A 21,446-nucleotide genomic window follows, 5' to 3' on the forward strand; every position below is an offset into this window, starting at 1 on the left:
AACGAAACGAAAATGTCTATTTGATGAAAAGGTAATTGCACATACCACGAGTGCACCCCCATTCCACCGTATGGCACTCTCATTTATTTTAAGCTTCTTCCCTTGAGAAGCTGACGAGTTGAAAATTCCAACAGCAGTAGTGTGAAGCTTTCCATCAACTCCCAAATGCTTGTTAAAAAGCTCATAGATTGCAGGAGGATCACCATTTCGATCAAAATATACAGTATTTCCCATGTTATTAACAAAACGTACTTTCCTCAGATAGAAAAGCAGCTGCAATGAAAATAGAAAACGCATGACAAAATTATGCATTTGTTCCCCGATATCAAGTTTATATTCATATTTTTGTTGAAACATTTCTTTGAACGAACAATACGTGGAAAAATCCAATGTCCGATTAACAGACTCTCTGTTACATGTAAGAAAAAATACAGCTGCATACATCATTTATAGCTCTCCCCCCAGCCTTGACAATGTATATAAAAAAGTTAAAACAAAAACAACATTATTGAAATTATTTCCACAATCCAAACAAAAGAGACTTCTGGGTATAAAAAAAATAAAAAAGGAAATCAGAAAAGATAACAAACTGGAATTTTACGTGCTCCTCCCCGACACCTGGTCACGGTGTACCTCCGAGCCCCGAGGGGAGCCACGGCAGAAAAATGTTATTCTGTGTCACAAATCAAAAATCAACCACATGGTTATCAACAAACAAATAATGTATTAAAAATCACACAAGAATAACGATACAACAATAATAGCAATCAAAAGTACAATCAACACATCTTATGATGGTATCATCAGCTCGTATAGGATAACTCACTATGGTCCAAGTGAGTGAAAAAAGAACATTCCCCAATGTCTCTATGGCTCAAAGTTGATCCCTCCAGTGATCATCAGAGCGATGTCGAATCGAAACCCGAACCCCGTTCAGATGACGGGCCTGGTCACACCGCCAAAACAACAGAAAGGCGTATGTGGCCGAAGCGGCGCAAAGAGTCACGTGGTCCAAAACTGCGTAAAGCAAACTCAAGGCGAATGGGAAATCCAAAGGCGCCCTCCAGGTCTGAACTTTCACGGCTCAGTCGGCGAACCACAAATTAATCTTCCAAAACCCACTGTGCACACACACACACACATCAGATACGTCTGAAAGCGGTGGAAATGGCTGACGAAGCAAATACCTTGCTTGATGCGCGAAGCGCACGAATCAAAATGGCCGACGGCTCGATCTCGATTCGCAACGACCCGGCGATGATTCTTCAGAATCCCAATGCCAAACCTGACACCCAGGTTGATCAGTCACAGCGATAACCCCTATCACAGGAATTCCTATCCAGGAAACTCAAAGTTCACTCGTGACTCTTGCTCGACAACGTTCGATCCAGAACGCAAAGCAACCAGCTTCTTCTCCGACTTTTCGCTCCGCCTTCTTTTTCTCTCACCTCCTCTTCTTCTTCGTCTTCCGCTTCCCGATCCGGTTTCCTGTTTCATTTAACATTAACCTTTTTACCTTTTGACAATAATAATGGCTATTTCCCTCAAACAATAATAATAATAATAATAATACATAGAACCAGAAATATTTCAAGTGGATGAAAACCACAACACCGGAAGTGACGAATCCATAAAAAATAGCATTATGTTTCATCCACACAGGAAATATTGAAGAGTGGGACACATTGGCTGGATGGAGATGGCAAGACAAGATAATCACAATCACTCGACTGAAACTTAGCTGTTCATCAGAGAACCACTCATTGAAGGTGGTTGAACAGATTCAGCATGGGAGATAAATGTTCGAAAACAACATGTATCAACGGTGAAAAGTCCAAGAGGATGCATATATCAATAGAACATGGTATGAGGAGTTATGCAAAACAGTCGCAAGTGGTGTGTATTGCTGCCAACAAAAAGGATTCCTTAAACAGTTAATGGTGTATCATTGCAATTACATGCATCATCATTTTGAGAAAGCAATTGCCATGCCGGTCAAAGTCATTAACAACAGCAGTCACAATAAAAACATTGAAACCGCCATATGGTGAAGATAATGCGAAGAGCACTAATAAGAAACTAAATTGGTGGAGCACCCAAAATACCACAAAGAGGAATTGGTGAAACCAACTTCTATGAGCAGAAATTATGGACCATGTTGTTTTCCAGTCATATATCAAGACATTTAAAGGAGCATACTTTGTGTTGTAAGGTAGGTTGTTGTTATTTTATATGCGGCCTGTGGCTGCTGGTTGCATCATTTTCAGCGGGAGCACAGCTGTGCCGCTGATGCAGTGCCCCCTGTTACCAGTAAGCTGATACTCCTTTTATCGACCTCGGAAGGATGACCGGCTGAGTTAACCCACCTGTTGTTATTTCAACGGCACGACAGGACCTCAAACTCAAGACCCTAAGATCTTAAGTCAGCCACCTTAACCGTTAAGCCAACACCAAGCTACATGATGGGTCTCTCTCTCTCTGAGCTGTATTGCATACACAGTCAACCCTCGTTAATCCGACCCTGTTTATTCCGGAAATCTCGCTGTCCGACCAAAACATCCAGGAACAGATTTCCGCCATTCATTTTATCCCTCTCATCCGCAAAATCGTTATCCGACAATCTCGCTAATCCGACATTGGGTGCTGGGAACAAAGTAGTCCAGATTATCGAGGGTTGACTGTACACACATAAGTACTTGCATGCATACATAATACATATATACTGAATACATAAAACCTTTCAATACATAAAACCTAGCAGCCCAAAACTCTGCATGCATCCTAAAGCAACTCCAAGGAAGTGCACGAATTAAAGCTGTGTGTTTGGGTAAATTTAAACACCTCTTTTGAAGATAATTAACAGGCTTATTAAATTAAAAGCAAAAATAGGCTTACCCTAGGTCAGCCTGTATTCCGCTCGCAGGGGTCTTAATCCGCCATTTTATTTAGGCCTAATACAAAAATGCCTTACCTTGCAACAGGTTGTATCGGTTTCTGTACGATAGAGCTTCATACTTATGAATCGCTGTATACATCCTTGTGAGAGGGCTGCAGTCGAGAGGGAACCATGCCGATGTCTGCGCAACTGATGTCAATTGGCCGAGTGAATCAACGTTACATGCCATACAACTATCACCTATCAGATACCAATCAATCTCTTGGTCCAAATTCCCCCAGAAGTGCTATATCACTGCCAAACCCGAACAGGATAAGTCCAAGACACAGTTATTTGTACCACAGGGTTTAATTAAAGCAAGCAAGTTAAGAAATGATGGGAGAACAAGTAATTACAATACAAGCAGGAAATGGTGATAAAAACAAGTAGTTACAATGTAGGCAAGAGATGGTGGGAAACCAGCAATGTCGATTCAGCAGTATTTACAAATGTTACAGGCATATATACATTTCACCAAATTACCACTAACACGGCACCGCACCCTCAGATCTTGATCAATCACTTAGCACCATAACTTATTTTGCACCAAACATTCATCTGAAGAAGTGAGAGATGGGAGAGGGGCATGAAGAATGAGTGGTGCAAAATAAATAGTGGGGGGCTTTTGTGTGCCCAACACACCTTGTAACAACCTGGCTGAATTGCTGTTGTCCAATGATCTGGCCTGATGGTCCAAGTATCTCACACTCACTCTCAGATTTCTCCACCTTGTTTGCGCTCCCAATCCCCTTGGGGTGCCAGATGGTAAATGGCTGTTTGCGATGGCTTGCGCAGTTTTGGTGGGAAACAGCCACGGTGTGATGAGGTGATGTGGACAGCTCCAACGTGGCCAGGTGGTGAAATGAGCAACCGGGCTGATACAAAGGTGTGCACGGCTTGGTGTGGAGATGTGTGTTGTGAGGTGAAGAGAAAGAAAAAGCGCAAAAATAAACGAAGAGTGTGTAAAGAGCGAGTGTATCGAAGCGAAGCGAGCAAACTGGAAAAAAAAAGTGAGAAAAGAAAACACTAATGTGATTTGAATGGACTCGGGGATAAAGGTTCGGTTTTTGTGGAGTGACGAGAATAGCGCAACAAGCAGAGTCAAAACTAAGTGATTCTCGACAAGCCCGACTCCTTCCAGGGCTCGAGTCCTTGAGTCTCTGTCTTCTCCGAGTCTTTTTCCTTCTCTGCATTCTCCATTTTAAACCTTCCTCCCATCCCCCTTACATGTGGCTCTTGGACCCTCATTGGTTGAGATCCGATTAGGGCAGAACGACCCTCACCACCGGTAATTGGCCTTGTCTCGTTTTTCTGCCTATCAACAGGACCCAATTGGTGGAATGGGATCCCTGTGGTGGATGGATCCTCCGGTAAGGGGGATGGATCGATAATTTGGCGCGTACCTGTCAATTGCAATGATTGATGATTTCCTGTGGAGGGGAATCCATGATGATGTTCTTCAGCTGGGCTTATTGAGCCAGTCGCACGGAATCCTCCACTAAAACAAGGAGGAAGGATGCAAAAACGGCATTATGTGTGTGGTGATACACATGAAATGGATCGAGTCCAGAGTGTAGAAAGGAAAGAACATGCACCAAAGCCAACTAACATTCACAAAGCATATCTGTCCACAGGAATAGAGTATAGTGTTATGGTTGAGCAATAAAAGAAACCCCCTGCAGATAATTACACGGCAACATGTAGCCTGAATTAGTCAGTTATTTCTTATTAAATGTAAAGATTAGCTCCCTTTCCATTGTGTAGTAATTAATGCACATATGCATTGAGTTAGGCAGGATACCAACCCCTCGTGTTATTGAAGAAGACGTTGGTTCATGGGGGGGCGCCCACGGGGCGTGGGACCTTCCAGAGGGAGGCGGGGTTGAATGAACGACCGCACGTGACCAACAGCGGCCAATGGTAGGCCGTGGAACCTCACAGAAGGGCATCCCCCCCAATAAAGGTCTGCACTGACCGTAACGCCGGGCTGGTTCTTCCTCCGTGCTGACCTTCCTCCTAGCTGGTTTGTCCTCCGTGCTGGTTCTTCCTCTGTGCTGATCGTTCCCCTTACTGATCGTTCTCCGAGCTGGTTTTTCCTTCATGCTGATCGTTCTCCATGCTGATCCTCCTTCATGCTGTCTACCGGATCGATCCGTACGCCACGCGCAGGAACTGCCCTCACCCGAATCAAATCAAACACATACCGTGCACTGTCGCCCCTGTTTTTGTCAGTGCATTCCCCATGCTTTCTCATCTATGCATGCTCTCCACTCGCCGTACACTCTACATCACTCACGCAACCAACAAAACCTGAAAACTTTATTTCATCCAAACTGGGCCCTCTCTCATTCACACCATACATTCAGTCTGACTTACACCTTCTTACCTTTCCTGGGCTCTCGCCACTTTTTCTCGCTTTGAGGGTCCGTGCTCTCTCCTCTTGTACCTGCAATGTGCTGAATCAATCCTTGCGCAATGTTTCCACACATTCCAATATTTCCTATTTTAGGTTCTTTGAACTTATTTTATCGTTTCCCTTTGTTCTTCCTTATTTTTACCTCACCCGGGCGGCAGGTGGGGGGGCTAAACTTACTTATTCACCCTTCCCCTTGACCTTTCAAGAGTAAAGTAATGTGTTCCTCATCCAGGTGAATGTCCCTTCGTGGGTATATCGTCCTCTCTACCCCCTGATTTCCTTTTCTCAATGTAAGTCTAATAACAAAAGCCTTGAAAGCCAGCCATTTTTTTTGGCTAAGCCAGAGATTAAGAAATTAGTCCTCATGGGCACAAACATTGTTTTCACTGCACCCATTCAAGTGACAATATTGTTATAGATCGCGGTTAGATGTTATAGACCGAGCGGTGGTGTAAGACCGCGACCTAACAAACTCACCCGATTCACCCAGACTTTGGCCGTATCGCACCGTAGCTGCCCAATGGGGAAAAGACAAAGGCGACGAATGCAAAGAGGAAAAAGAAGGCCAAGACGAAAGACAAAAGGTTTGAAATATTACTACTGAATTTATTTACTATTTACACACAAGCAACAAAAAGCAATTCAGTTTATTTACAAGTACAAGACGCAGATGACACAGTGCAAATTTAGCTTATCTACAGACTTAACTAACCCAGGACAGCACAAACAGAACACTGACTCACGCGGGGAATTGATGATAGGACTGGCGGGAGATGGATGGCTGGCGGGATAGGGAGGTCCACTGGTCCTTCAGCACGATTGACTCGTTGGGCAGCCGCCGCTCCTCCGCGGCCGTGCTCCAAACTGCCGTCCAGGCCTCACGCTGCTGTGGCTGCTGTTTCGGTGGCTCCAGCCGCAGCAAATGCAGTTGCGGTGGCTCGAGCTGCAGTTCAACTCTGGACTTCTTGGTTGGACTCAACTCCTTGGACTCCCTCTCGTCTCTCGGTAAAGGCTCATCTCCCGTCTGCCTGCCTGGTCCAAACCCTCACTCTTTCTTCTTTTCTCTCACTCCTCACCACCGCAACCACTGACCCTCCTCTGGCAACCGACTCAGACCAACTCATCTCTCGTTGCCACACCCCTGCCTTGGGTTATATAGGCCCCCGCCCCTCAACCTTTGCGAACCTCCCCCACCGCTCTTCCTCCGCCCTCTGTAGCCAAACCCCTGGCTCATGGTTGGTCGAGCGGGGCTGGTTCACTCCTCCCCCTCTATGACGAGGTGGAGACACGCCTTTCTTCCCCAACCCTGCCTCGTGGCCAATGGCGGCAATTGGATCGGAGGGGAGGTAATATGGGCAATCGAGGCTTTTGGGGATGGGAAGGAAAGGGGGTCTATTCTCTTTCACTGGTGCAATGGAGTACTTTTAATTAATGGGAGACACAGCCTTATCCTAAAACACAGAATAAGAGATAACTATCAAAAGAAAAGATATATCGTGACCTACATGTATGTTTTTCTATGGACTAACTACGGGAACGCCCTTTGACCTTTATACAACCACAACGGAGGGAGGAGGGGTGATATTTTACAACAACCTTTTACAACAACCTTTTACAACATTTTACCACCACCACAAAATAAAAAAAAACACATTCTCATATTCACAACACTGCACCCTCCTCCCCTTAGGCACGTCCCGGGCCTATTACTTTTACCTTAGTGTGGCATGTAGGTGTAGTTCCCTCTACTTTTAGCCTGACCCTGAGTGCGACAGTTTTAAAACATAAATAAATGTGTCCCGCTGCTCCATTGCACCCTGCCTAACAGACTTACGCCCACAGTTAACCGAATTGCGGAATGGTCTTCAAACTACACACTGACGGTGGGAAGCATTATTTACAATTGACGCTATTTTTATTTACAAAACTAACCCAGGACCTGTAATTGTTCTTTCTGGGGGGAGGACAGTCTGCTCTGCATCAATGCACCATTAAAGCACCCAAAAACGCACCAATACACACCCAAGCACCAATCGGTGCAGTCACCATTGTTCAATGAATAAAATAAAACTAACAAACCCAACCCTGCAGGTGTCTCTTGCTCTTCGGCTCCCTCTGCTGGTTATTATTATTTCTTCCAGTTGTTGTCATTTCCATTTTGCTTTGCTTACTGGCGGCCTATTTGTAATAAAGTGTGCCCAAGGTGTCCTTTTTATTTTCGTTTATTTATGGCCCACAGGGCCGACTAGTGTGGTTCACCTGTGGGGCATCGGTGCCCTGTGACCAAGGTCCGCCAGCAAGATTTCGGGCCCTCATGGCCGGTTCCAGCAGAGGGGCCTTGCCCCAACCCATGGGGTCCATAAGTGGTGCTCGGCCACTGACATGTGGTCCATAATGTGGTGCATCGATGCAGACAGCTGGTTCTGGGAATTTCGGGCGCACAATGGCCGACCCACACACGCTCCCCTCGGCGCCCAACGGCGCTCAGGTCCTCATGTGGGAGACAAAAAGGGGGGACAAGACAGATGAGCGAGGGGTAAGGTCTCAAGGGTACACATCAAAAAGGCAATGCAAGGCGAAATGCGTACGGAGGGCGAAGTGAGAAAGCTCGTCCCTACCGTACGTCACCCCCCTGTTACCTAGCCTACCCTTGCCCTTACCCCATATGTACAAAATCTACGCATTACCAATTCGTCACTACTGTCACGTCTTCCCCATATTTCCCCTATACCAAATTCGTCTCCACAATCCCTCTACTTCAAAATTTGCCATCACCAATTCATCATCAATCCTCATAAGGAGGGAGAGATGGAATTACGCACAATGTCACACCCACGTCATGATGCGTCGCACAATCCAAACATTTGCATCATAAAAAATAATCAAAACATGGCATGGTGTGGAGTACCTGTCACCTCAGGTGAGTGGATGCAGATGGTGCGAGGAGATCCTTCATCCTAACTATCCTCTAAATGACTTTAACACACTTTACACTACCCGGGGTCTTTCCCTGCCAATCCATTGGCCAACTTACACTATGGGTTCTGAAAACCAATTCCCATTGGCCAAACTGTGGTGCTTTTCAATTTGGGGTCTCACTCCCCCGATTCATCTCCCGGTGCCCTCGCACAATTTCTGGGCCGCGACGTGTAGCTCTCCCAACAGGTCTACCCACCTGCACACCTCCACCACTGTAGTTGCCACCCGAGCTTACCTAGCTCCTCACCCTAACCTATCTAACTGGGGGCAGCCCCTCTCCTGGCTCTGTCACCCCATGGTGCCCTCTGGCACTGGGCTACCCGGGTCCGTCCTCCGGATCCTCGGGCCCCATCCACAACAACTACTACCGGCTCCCAGAGCCCACCTGCGGCCTCACCTGGCCGACATCCTCACAGTGGTGGAGTGCTCAAACAACTACACACACTAACAGGCTACACGCCCAGCCATTTCCACAACACTAATGCACCCATCCACAGACCATTCTTTCACCCGCCCCACAGATGCCAATATCCAAACCACAATTTACCTGTACCCTCTACCTAACACTTACACTACCCGCCCCGGGTATCCGTGATGGGGGTCCACTCTTCCCCCATTCACACCTTCGCACCATCCACTCCACTCCACAATTTCCACCATACTCACTCCACGACCATCCATTCCAATACTCCATACCATTTATTCCATGCACCTGTCTTTCATTCACCTGTCGTTGCACACCTGTGCAATCTCACCTGGTGCCACCTGCACCCTCCTCCTCTTTCTGGACCAGTTGGTCAACGCAACACACATCACCATCACTCACTCATACACTGCTCCACACACCTGTTCAGTTGCACACCTGTGCAATCACACCTGTTCCATTCTCACCTGTTCAATCCTCACACACACGGCATCATCTCAGCTAACTTCTCCCCTCTGAAACTTGCGCTTCCCAGTCGTCCCTTTAAACTATTGCGCTCCCACGTCATTATCATCCATACTAATCTACCTGCGTCCCCACTACAGGTATCAGTCACTAACTAAACTTAACGTCACCTAATGTCAATCTTCGCTAGATCCCTACACACCATATCCTAACCCACCCGGGCTAGTTTTCCACTGCCATACACCCCCTAAGCTAGTGCTCCTTTGCCCCCACCTTGTGAGGGATGACAGAGTTGCCATCCCACCACAGCGGGGCATCTCTCACTATCAATTTTGTTCGTCCAAATCCAACAATTCAAAAATTTTCCATTTACTGCCAATTCCATTCACTTTTCTAAATTTCGTTTTAAATCACTATCACTATCACCATCACCCGTATACTTATTACATCCTCTCGGTGCGCCAATTCACATCACCCGTCTACTTATTACATCCTCTCGGTGCGCCAATTCACATCTACAGCCCGGCTTCGTACAGCCGAGCAATGAACGCGGGTCGTTTTGTGCCAGCGGCTGGATACGTCCCGCATTCGGGGCAGGGACGGAGGCTTACCCGGGCCGAGATCCCATGCACCACTTCGGCGTGGAGCCATCCAATGTCCCGATCTCGACCTGCCGGCACGTCTCAATAGAAAGTGGTCGCCATGACGACCCTTCCTATCGAGCTGCCCGCTCCGCCTTGTGGAGCCCGGACGCGGCCGCTCCACGCGAGGCCCAGCGTGGATCGCGCACGGCGGTCCTTTCGAACCCGCCGTGGCTCGGATCTCCGCTGGTTCTCGCGGCACGCGAAGCCCGGCACGCACCGAGGGCCCGATCCGGCTAAAAGTCGACCTAACCTTTAACCCGGTTACCGTCGACGCTTCACCTGCAGGCTTACATGCATACGCTACCTCTTTCTTGCTCATACATGCAGCCGTTCCCATTCTCCTCGTACCTTTTCTTTCACACCTCGGTACACTCACTCCGCTCACCGACTTGGTCACACACCTGACCACCGAACACTTTGGCACACATTCGTTGCTCGCACACCTCACCAATACACCGCTTCGCGCCCCTTTCTCGGTCACCTCCTTTGTGACGATCACAGGTGTGCTCTCACCCGCACACCCAACCACGTGCCTCACTACCAACTCAAATGTGCCTTCCCACACACGCTCTACCATTCCAGGTGTGCATCCTTCCATCCCAGGTGTACATCCTCGCCCACCTGTCACAACCAGCTCACGCTCCGTTTCACTCTCACTACTCTCACCTCCACTCTCAGTCGCGCACTCACCCTTACTCTTGACAGCATGCGCTTTCCCCATGCACCCGTCCGTTACACACCTTTCTCGCGCGTCCTCCCGCGCACACTTTTTCGTTACTTCCTCCGTAACACTCACCACACCGCGCTTCCCTGTGCTCCCTCGCACACGCGCTTCGACCAATTCACTCTTGACGGCACACTCACTCCTCGGCGTGCACTTTTTCCTCACACACCCCATGGTCGGACATTCTCGCACACCTCTTTTTTCGCACACCAGACCTGTCGCACACCTCACCAACGGCCTTTCACGAACACCCGGATCCAAACCAATCCCCAAGCCGACTGAATCTCCCCTCACATCATGTACATTGCCACTCACCTCCGTACCTCGTCGCACCTTCTCTGCCACCTGCAAACTTTTTATTTGGTTAGTGAGCACCGCATCATGATTTGAACACAGACCTTGTACACATTCCATCACCTCCTCCCGGATTTCTCTCTTAGTTTCTGTCCGTCCCTTCTTAATTTCACTCACCTCTTCTCCCACTTCCTCTAATTTTTGTTTAACCTCTTTTATTTCCCGGTGCGTCTCCTCAAGTTCGTCCTCTAAGGCTACCGTGACCGTTTCTACGTGCGTCCTTACCTCCCGGTCCTTCGTCTCCATTGCTTCTGTCACCTCTTCCACCCTCATTGTCAGTTCCTCCCGTACCATCTGACATTGCCTCTGCGTCGCTATTAATTCGTTTTTAATTTCTTTTTGTGTCGCCTTTAACCCTCCTAGTACCGCAGTGTTCTTTTGAACCTGCTCCACTAACTTAGTTTGTCCCTCTGTCAGCTGCTCCACCTCCTCCGTCAGATCTTCTATTCCCCCCTGTAACTTTGCCGTATTATTTCTCACCTCTTTCTCTATACGCTTTTCGCCTCGCTTTACCTCCTCGCGCAGCCCCGAGACCTCCTCACTCACCCCTCGTCGTATTTCCTCCATCTGGTTCCCCATCTGTTCGATTTCCCGGGCGGATTGTTCCCCTATTTCCCGCAATTTGTCCTCCATCCTATTTTCTAACCCCTCTAACCCATTTTTCACTCCCTCTATTTGATTCTCTTGAGCGGCCATTCTGTTTTCTACCCCCGTTAACCCATTCTTTACTTCTTTTATCCCATTGTCTAACCCCTCAAATTTCTTTTCTAATCCCTCGCCGGTACCCCTCATTTGGCCCTCCAATCGCTCACCCTGAGCATCCATCCGGTTCCCCATTACCCCCATTTGGTTTCCCATCCTGTTTTCCATCCCTTTGAAATTATCGTCTGTTTTTACCATAAAGGCCATCATCTGTTTCATAAACAGGTTCCAATTCATTGGCATCTCGGGTTCGGCTACCGCGACCATGGGCGTGGCTAAATTTGGTGCCGCAACAACCATGTGCGCGAGGACGCCATCTTGTGCACCTGATACACCCTCAACCACACCTTCTTTACTCTCCTCCACCCTTTCCTCCACATACATTTCCCCGAGGTCCTGGGTCGATTCTACCCCGTCTATCTCTCCCACCGGCATCCCGTCGCCTTGAACAGCCATGGCGCGATTTCAAAATTCGGATTTTTATACAACAAACAAATTTCGGCTTTATAATTTCGAGCGCGTAAACGCGCTCCGGGTCCGATCTCACTCCTCGACACCAATTGTTATAGTACTAACACAATTGGTGTCCAAAATTTGGGCTAAATAAATTTAGTCCCAGGTTCGAATCCCATCTCCTGACTACCAATTGTTATAGATCGCGGTTAGATGTTATAGACCGAGCGGTGGTGTAAGACCGCGACCTAACAAACTCACCCGATTTACCCAGACTTTGGCCGTATCGCACCGTAGCTGCCCAATGGGGAAAAGACAAAGGCGACGAATGCAAAGAGGAAAAAGAAGGCCAAGACGAAAGACAAAAGGTTTGAAATATTACTACTGAATTTATTTACTATTTACACACAAGCAACAAAAAGCAATTCAGTTTATTTACAAGTACAAGACGCAGATGACACAGTGCAAATTTAGCTTATCTACAGACTTAACTAACCCAGGACAGCACAAACAGAACACTGACTCACGCGGGGAATTGATGATAGGACTGGCGGGAGATGGATGGCTGGCGGGATAGGGAGGTCCACTGGTCCTTCAGCACGATTGACTCGTTGGGCAGCCGCCGCTCCTCCGCGGCCGTGCTCCAAACTGCCGTCCAGGCCTCACGCTGCTGTGGCTGCTGTTTCGGTGGCTCCAGCCGCAGCAAATGCAGTTGCGGTGGCTCGAGCTGCAGTTCAACTCTGGACTTCTTGGTTGGACTCAACTCCTTGGACTCCCTCTCGTCTCTCGGTAAAGGCTCATCTCCCGTCTGCCTGCCTGGTCCAAACCCTCACTCTTTCTTCTTTTCTCTCACTCCTCACCACCGCAACCACTGACCCTCCTCTGGCAACCGACTCAGACCAACTCATCTCTCGTTGCCACACCCCTGCCTTGGGTTATATAGGCCCCCGCCCCTCAACCTTTGCGAACCTCCCCCACCGCTCTTCCTCCGCCCTCTGTAGCCAAACCCCTGGCTCATGGTTGGTCGAGCGGGGCTGGTTCACTCCTCCCCCTCTATGACGAGGTGGAGACACGCCTTTCTTCCCCAACCCTGCCTCGTGGCCAATGGCGGCAATTGGATCGGAGGGGAGGTAATATGGGCAATCGAGGCTTTTGGGGATGGGAAGGAAAGGGGGTCTATTCTCTTTCACTGGTGCAATGGAGTACTTTTAATTAATGGGAGACACAGCCTTATCCTAAAACACAGAATAAGAGATAACTATCAAAAGAAAAGATATATCGTGACCTACATGTATGTTTTTCTATGGACTAACTACGGGAACGCCCTTTGACCTTTATACAACCACAACGGAGGGAGGAGGGGTGATATTTTACAACAACCTTTTACAACAACCTTTTACAACATTTTACCACCACCACAAAATAAAAAAAAACACATTCTCATATTCACAACAATATTATTGGTCGATGTAAGATTCCAAAAAAACATGTATCTCATGTCATCATTTGATTATTATGATTGGCAATACGTGGTGGAGACCACCCCTGGTACCCTTCGGAATTAACGGAGGGAACGACCGACTAGTGAGATTATGGGTAAAACATCCTGACACACCTTCTCGAGGTCGGGCTGTAAACCAACTGATTTGACTTATTCAGTTGGGAGGAAAATCTGAACCGCCTGACCAACTATGAGCGAAACTGAACCATGATGATGACAAACCGATACAGCACGAGGGTTAGAGCCCCTGCTTCTACAAACCTGCAATCTCATCCAAGGGGCCTTCAGAGCATAGAGCAACATGATGGTCTAGCTCCAAAGCCAAATTGGAGGAACCCAATGAGGAAATCTAAATGGAAGGGCTGAAGCGGATATACCCAATGATAGAAGGGTGCTACGAATGACCAAAACCAAGATAGGTATTGGCTCATGGAATGTTAGGACATTGCATCAGCAAGGAAACCTTGAAATACTACGAAACCAGATGCAGAAATTTAAATAGGAAATACTGGGAATTGCTGAAACACACTGGGCAGATGATGGTGAATTCATCATAGAATGGCATAAGATTCTGTGTTCAGGAAATGTTTCATTCCATCGAGCTAGAGTTCCACTGATCCTTTCGAAACATGCTCAGAAAGCACTCCTGGGATACAACCCTGTTTCTCCAAGACTGATATATGCAAGATTCCAAATGCAAAATGTGAAAAGTGAGAAAAGCAAAGTTCCGAAAAAAGGACATATTTATCATTATGGGAGATCTAAATACCAACGTTGGCAGTGACAACTCCAATTGGAAAGAAGTTAAAGGGAAATCTGAATGCGGTAATAACAATGTCAAAGGGGAGAAATCATTTGCCTTCTGCACTACAAACATGTACATAACCAACACGATGCTTAAGCAAAATTTTTAAAAAATCAGTAGACAATGGACCTGGGAATCACCTGATCAAAGGACTCACAATAAGATTGACTATATTATGATTAAGAACCAATGGAAGAGATGGATCACAAATTCAAGAAGTTTCCAATGTGCAGATGTAGGATTTTTAGCATTTTGCATTTTTTTTGCAGATTCTGCAATTTTATCATTGTGCAGATATAGAATATTAGGATTTTTAGCTCTTACACAAGCCTCGATCTTGTATTTAAAAAAAAAGAAGGATCTGATCGCCAATTAGTGCTCTCAAATGCCAAACTGAAATTTAAATTTAAACCTAAACCAAACGACCCAAAGCAGTATGATATTTTCAAACTTCCCCGTCACACCACAAGAAAAAACTAGAACGACACACTTCGACATCACAACGTCGACCAATATGCCTCCACGCACATTATTACATAATTATACATATTTGTACCAAGTTTGATTTAAATAAATTCAGCTGCGTCAAGTATCACATTTTTACCTGACATGACCTCTGACCTCACCAAAATCACCTCAATCCTCAACTTTGATGCCAAAATAGAATCAGTTCATCTTTGCATCATCATATATACTTGTCGGATTGGGACTTAGAACTTGGGACTCAGAAGACTCAGAGAAAAGGAGCAACGGATATATTTATTAGAACTCGTTTACACAAGCTTGCGGGGAGCAGGGTGTCGCAGGAAGGCTCACACAAAATGACCAACACTACAGCAAGATGCTCTGAAATAATTCGATTAAGACTTGCTTTATATAAGGAATATCGGGTGTGGTTTTAGCTCACAAGATACAGAGACAGAATGGGCTCATTGGCCCTCCCACCATAGTCCCATCCTGTTGTTCAGTTAGTTAGAGGAAGCTCATCCAAGGCCACTCATAGGTTAGCTCAGATAAGGAGATGGTCAGCCATATGTGGCAACATGTTTACAACTTTCTGTATAGAAACCTTGGTTGGGAAAGTACAAAAGGAGGGGACACTCATAAATGTGTCAGCCCACAGGATATTGGCAAAGTTTATGAAGAGGGCAGAGAGATAGCAGCTGCAACCAAGGCCAGGAAGGGGAACAAGAGATTGTGCCCACACAGGCCAAGCGCTCACAAGCACAGAACTCCTTATTAGGATATTACACATCCTCAATGCACAAGAAAGGACTAAGTATTATAAAAGAGTACAGCAATCAGTCAAAACAAAACATATAATTGGTTATACTTGGTAATTGGTAAAGCAGCAAGAATTAACAAAGGGGGAGGGGCATAATAGCTCCCTACATACCGCCCTTTTGGATCTAAGATACAAAGTTATCTACGAGCCAATCAAAGGCCTTTATTTCAAACAAAGCAGAAACAAATCCAATCAGGAAAGTCATTCAACATATCACGCGAAGGCAGCCCAGTGAGCATGTCCCGTACCCAAAGCACCACACATACTCAGTAGGATGATTCGCGTCTGTATGTGAGTATACAAAGTATACAGTGTAAGTCCGTAAAAGCAGGGTGATCAAATGGCATGAAAAATCCTCCAAGAGAGGTGAGATAGACAGTGTAAAGGGTTCACTAAACATACCACGCGGATGCAGCCCAGTGAGCATGTCCCGTACCCGAGTACCACACATCGCACTCAGCAGGATGATCCGCGGGTGTGTGGGTGTAAGTGGGTGTATGATGTAAGTCAGGTGTAGATGGGTGTATGAGGTGAGACCGTAGAGGCATGAAGATCGAATAGCGCGTCAAATCCACAACGAAGACCTCTGGTTCCACCGGGGTCCACACCCAGGAAGATCTCCCGACCCACCCTTGGAGCACAGAGGTGCGGCCAGGACTCCTCCCCAACTGGAGCTCGCCCAGGCTTCCCCAGGTGAAATCCTTGGAGATCTTCAGTGCTCAATCGATATTCATGTTCATGAGGTCTCTTACATGCTGGTGATCTGGGGAAGACACAACATCGTCAGTATCAGGTGGCTCAAACCTATGGCCATAAAACAAAGCATAACGGTCCAAAGGAGGGAGAGCAACTTCCTTTGGGTCAAAGTCGAGATCGTCCGAGGCGATGCTGCTTCCATCGCTGCTATCCCTGGACGAATTCGTAAAACAATCAGATTCGGAACTCAGAGTATCTCCATGATTGAGTTCCTCTCCATCCGGGCTTGGGGTTGCAGGTGGGTCCAAATCCCGGACTGGGTCAGTGACGTTTGACTCACTGTGAGCTTGTGAGACATAAAGGTGAGCTCGTGAAACATAAAGAGGCAAGGCCTGCATTGAGACATAAACATCAGTCGGGGACCCTTGCAAGTGGCCCACATCATCATTGGTAACATCATCAACATTATTCTCAGGTGGCGTAGGCCTGCAGCGTCGGCGGCCAGCAACAGTCATAGCCTTACACATCGAGAAGAAACGAGAGGAGTCCCTTTGGAACTCGTTGACGTCTGCATGCGACATGTTGGGGTCCAAAGTAATCGGCCTCCTGGCAGCCTGAAATGCTCTGAGGTCCGCAACTGTGTAATCAAAATCATTATCGGTAATATCAACAATGGAAGAACAATCTTCGGAAGCGGAGATCTCATTGTCGCGGCCCAGTGGCTTGTTCGGGTCGTCGTTCCAGGATCCGCGATCTGCAGTCACGTCGACGGCCGGTGTGTCATCTGGACCCACGATCAGCTTATCGATCATCACCATGGCCTTTTCTGTTGTCGTCTTCAGTGTCCATCCTGTGGAAAACTTTCTCACACACGCAAGGACTAAAGCCTTGATTATTACACAACTGACCACGATTCCAAGGACTATTGCCAAGGCGGTCAGTACCCACTTTACTATCGTACCTGTCCACCCTTTGAACCAGTCGGTAAGCCACTGGTGGGGGGCTTCCCGATCCATTCGATCCCTTGTCAAGATATGAGCACTTTCCCTTAACCTTATAATAGCAGCACTGACCCCCTGTGAGGGATCAGGAATAAAAGTGCAACATCTACCCTCAATTATCCCACATACCCCTCCTCGTTCTGCCAATAGCATATCTAACGCAACCCTATTTTGCATAACCATTGTACGCAGGTGGACAACTGTGTCCAACATTTCGTCATGTGCTGTAGCGGTGGCGTTGGCCACACTTTCTAAGATTAACGCAATTTTGTCAATGCGGTAACTGCTCATGACCGTCCCAGCCCATGGGAAGAAGAAACTAACGGCCTTCTCCCAATCAGCGCCATGTAAGGTGGTGGTGCCATCGTCGTGCCAATAGGTGCTTCGTTGTGTCCTTATGAGTGCAGGGGTATTATGCAAGTGTTGTCGCATTTCCATTTCTGGGAAAACTGATCCTAAATAGCAAATTCCTCCCCAATTATCAGGTAAATACGGGTAAGCTTTGTTCCCGCATACAAACATGGTCCCGTGTGGAGCCACTAAATGAGTGGTCATGCAAGTGCAAAGGTCTGGGATAGTGTTTGTTCCGTTTTCCCCTTCCCATGCCAACTGGAGGTGTGTGAGGTTATGTAAAGGCGAACTTGTAACATTTACTAACAGCATGTGTTTCCCTTTCCTAGGGTCCGTGAGGAGGGTATCTCTACACACGGATTTACCTACCATTATTTGGCCCTTTCCTTCTGAGCATAGGGCCCCCTTAGCCGGTTTAACCCAAACCAGCGTCGGACGTTCCTCAAAGTGTCGGGGCTGGATGGGGGGCGAGTACTGGAAAACTCGTTTACACGCGGTTCCGTCAGAACCTTGGCTTGTCAGGGTTGTACTAAGGCATTTGGTGTCTAGTGGCTTCGAGCACAAATCATTGAGTGATAGGGGTAACACTACCATTGGTATTCCTGCTGTGCTGGTGCGGGGAAGGTGCATACACATCCAACACCGTGTCCTATTCTGTAATGTGGCCATATGCCGTGCGACCTTCCAGTATGTGTTCTCCTCTGGCTTCCTTCTTACTTCCTGGGCAGGCGGGGTTTTAATGACATAAGCGGCGCAACTAGGTCGGACGTAGGGTGCAGTTCCATTTGGGATTGTCATGCGAGGGGGCCATATTCCACATTCAAGTATCATTGTTGTATCCGGGCCAATGGGGGTATAATGCAATAGGAGGGTAGTATTCTCAATGCCCTTGCCCCATCGATATCCTGGGGCATATCGACTACTTATGTCCCCAGTGTATGTTCCGTTTTCCACTTTCCTAACCTTAGTCAGGACTAGGCGTGGTCTTGTCATGCGTGCCTGTGGTGTCTTATTGTGTACCACTATAGCTTCCACCCCTCTTACAGATAACCACTTAAAGCTTGTTTCCAAGTTACAGCAATTCACCGCTATTTTGTCTCCCCAGCGAGCCGTTATATACTTAACGGGGTAGAGGGGAAATGCTGAATAGTTGTCGGGTCCTGGGTACTTGGGGAGGTCCTTTCTCGATAGCTCAAAGTGCAAGAGCCTATCTTTGGCAGGGGGTTTGCGGCAGCTGCCCAGAATTCCCATCATCATGACCGTCATCGCCGCCCTTAGGAGACTGTAGTGCCCTAGACGGTGCATTGTCTTCAGCTGTGTGGGGTGCGGTGTCTTGTGTGGCTTGTGGTGCGGGGATGGACAACTTACAATGGGTGGCGTGGATCCACGAAGGTTTACCCTCGCAGAAGACTGCCGTCGGTGTGACCAGTAGCACCTGGAATGGTCCCTTCCACCGTGGCTCCAAAGCAGCCTTGCGGGTGAAGTGCTTTACGAGCACCCAGTCGCCGGCTTGGAAGTCGTGAATGGTGTGGCCTATTGGTTCAGGCAGCGCCTCTCGTACTCGAGCATGGATGCTGCGTGCCACATTGGACAAGCCTATGCAAAATCTCAAAAGCATGTCATCCATTACTGGCAAAGCCAGGGTGGACATGTCCGTCGGTGCTGAAACGGGCAAGCTCATAGGTCGTCCCATTAATATTTCGTGGGAGGAAAGGCCCGTAGTGCGACCCGGGGTGGAACGGATGCTCATCAACGCAAGCGGGAGAGCCTCTGGCCACCTCAAGCCTGTGTCTGTGCAAAGTTTCGCTAGTTTATTCTTTAAAGTCTTATTCGTTCGTTCCACAAGTCCCGATGACTGTGGGTGGTAAACGCAATGGAAGGATTGTTTAACGCCCAACGCCTTCAGGATGCCCTTGACCACCTGCGCCGTGAAATGGCCCCCTTGATCTGACGAAATTATCTGGGGGATGCCAAATCTGCACATAAAATCCCTTACGAGGCGCTTCGCTACTGTCGGGGCATCGGACTTGACGCATGGGTAAGCTTCGACCCATTTGGTGAACGTATCTACAATTACCAACACATAGCGAAACGACATGCTTGGTTCCAGCTCTGTAAAATCGAACTCGATAGTTGCGAACGGCCCACTAGGCGGGGGCCGTCCCCCGTCATGTGCATGTCTCGGTGGCGCCCCTCTATTGTGTTGCTGGCAGACCACGCACGATCGGCACACTTCGGATACAACCCGTGACAGTCCTGGCGCTGCCCAAGTGTAGTTTATCTGTCCCATCACCCCCCTTTGGCACACATGACCATTTTGATGCGCCATGCGTGCCAGCCAAGGCAGTAAAGCCTGGGGTGCTATAGGTTTCTCGTCAAGGGTCCATATTTCTCCTGGCCCGAGGCGTATCGCCCCTCTCTTGAGCCAGTCCTCGTGTTCGGCCGTCGGTGCAGCGTTCTGCAAATTTATGATATCGTCCTTAGTTGGTGTGGCGGGTGGTCCCACAGTCGGTATGTCAGCAATCTGTGCGGATGTCTTCTTTGCTCGTGTCACCATCGGCATGTTGCGTTCTATCTGTTGGTTGGCGGCCTTTCCTGCCGCCTCGTCCGCCCTTGCATTGCCCCGGGCAACGTCAGTGTCCGCCCTTTGGTGGCCATGACATTTAATTACTGCGATAGCGCGGGGAAGTAAAATGCTTCGGAGGAGCCCTTCTACCAACGCGCCATTTTTTATTACTGAACCGGCAGATGTGAGAAAACCTCTCATCTTCCAGATGGCCCCTTTATCGTGGACTATGCCGTGAGCGTAGGCCGAATCTGTGTAAATGTTGACGGCAAGACCTTCCGCCAAGCTGCACGCTCTGGTCAAGGCGCACAGCTCCGCCTGCTGTGCGGAAAATGTAGGTGGAAGACGCCCGCTTTCTACCGTTTCGCTATCCGAGCACACGGCGTACCCGGACAACAGGGACCCGTCCCATGCGCGCCTAGCTGATCCATCGACATAATATGTACAGTCGGGGTATTCTAGGGGATTGTCCTTTAAATCCGATCGCACCGTGGAGACTAGCTGCACAACGTCGGCGCACACATGGGGTTCGCCCTCCTCAGGGGTGGGCATCAGTGAGGCTGGGTTGAGTGTCGTGCAACGTTCGATCGTGATGTTGGCTGCAGTGATCAGTGCGGATTCGTATTGCATTAATCTAGTGTTAGACAAATGCTGTGTGCTTCGCTGTAACAACAGTGAAGTGACGCAATGCGGTACCCGTAGCGTTACTGGGTGTCCCATAACGATGTCCGCTGTTCTTTCTACTGCATACCTGGCCGCTGCCACGGCTTGCAGGCACACCGGAAACCCTCGTTCGACCGGGTCTAACTTTTTACTAAAGTAGGCTACCGGCCGCTCCTTATCCCCATGGGTCTGTGTCAAAACTGACTGGGCGAAACCTCCCACGGCGTGAGTGTAAAGGGTAAATGGTTTCGCATAATCCGGGAGTCCTAATGACGGTGCCGTGACCAGCGCCTTTTTCAGCCCGTCGAAACATCGCCTCAATTCATCCGTCCATACCAATTCGTCCGGGGCGTTTGATTTGGTCGCCTCGTACAGTGGCTTAGCCAGCAGCGCAAAATCAAGTATCCAAGTGCGGCAATATCCCGTCATACCTAGGAAGCGCAGCATTTTACCGTTGCGAGCGAGGGCGAGGCAGCTCCATG

The sequence above is a fragment of the Myxine glutinosa genome, chromosome 3, assembly GCF_964187855.1.
Source record: "Myxine glutinosa chromosome 3, kmMyxGlut1.1, whole genome shotgun sequence".
NCBI lineage: Eukaryota > Metazoa > Chordata > Myxini > Myxiniformes > Myxinidae > Myxine > Myxine glutinosa.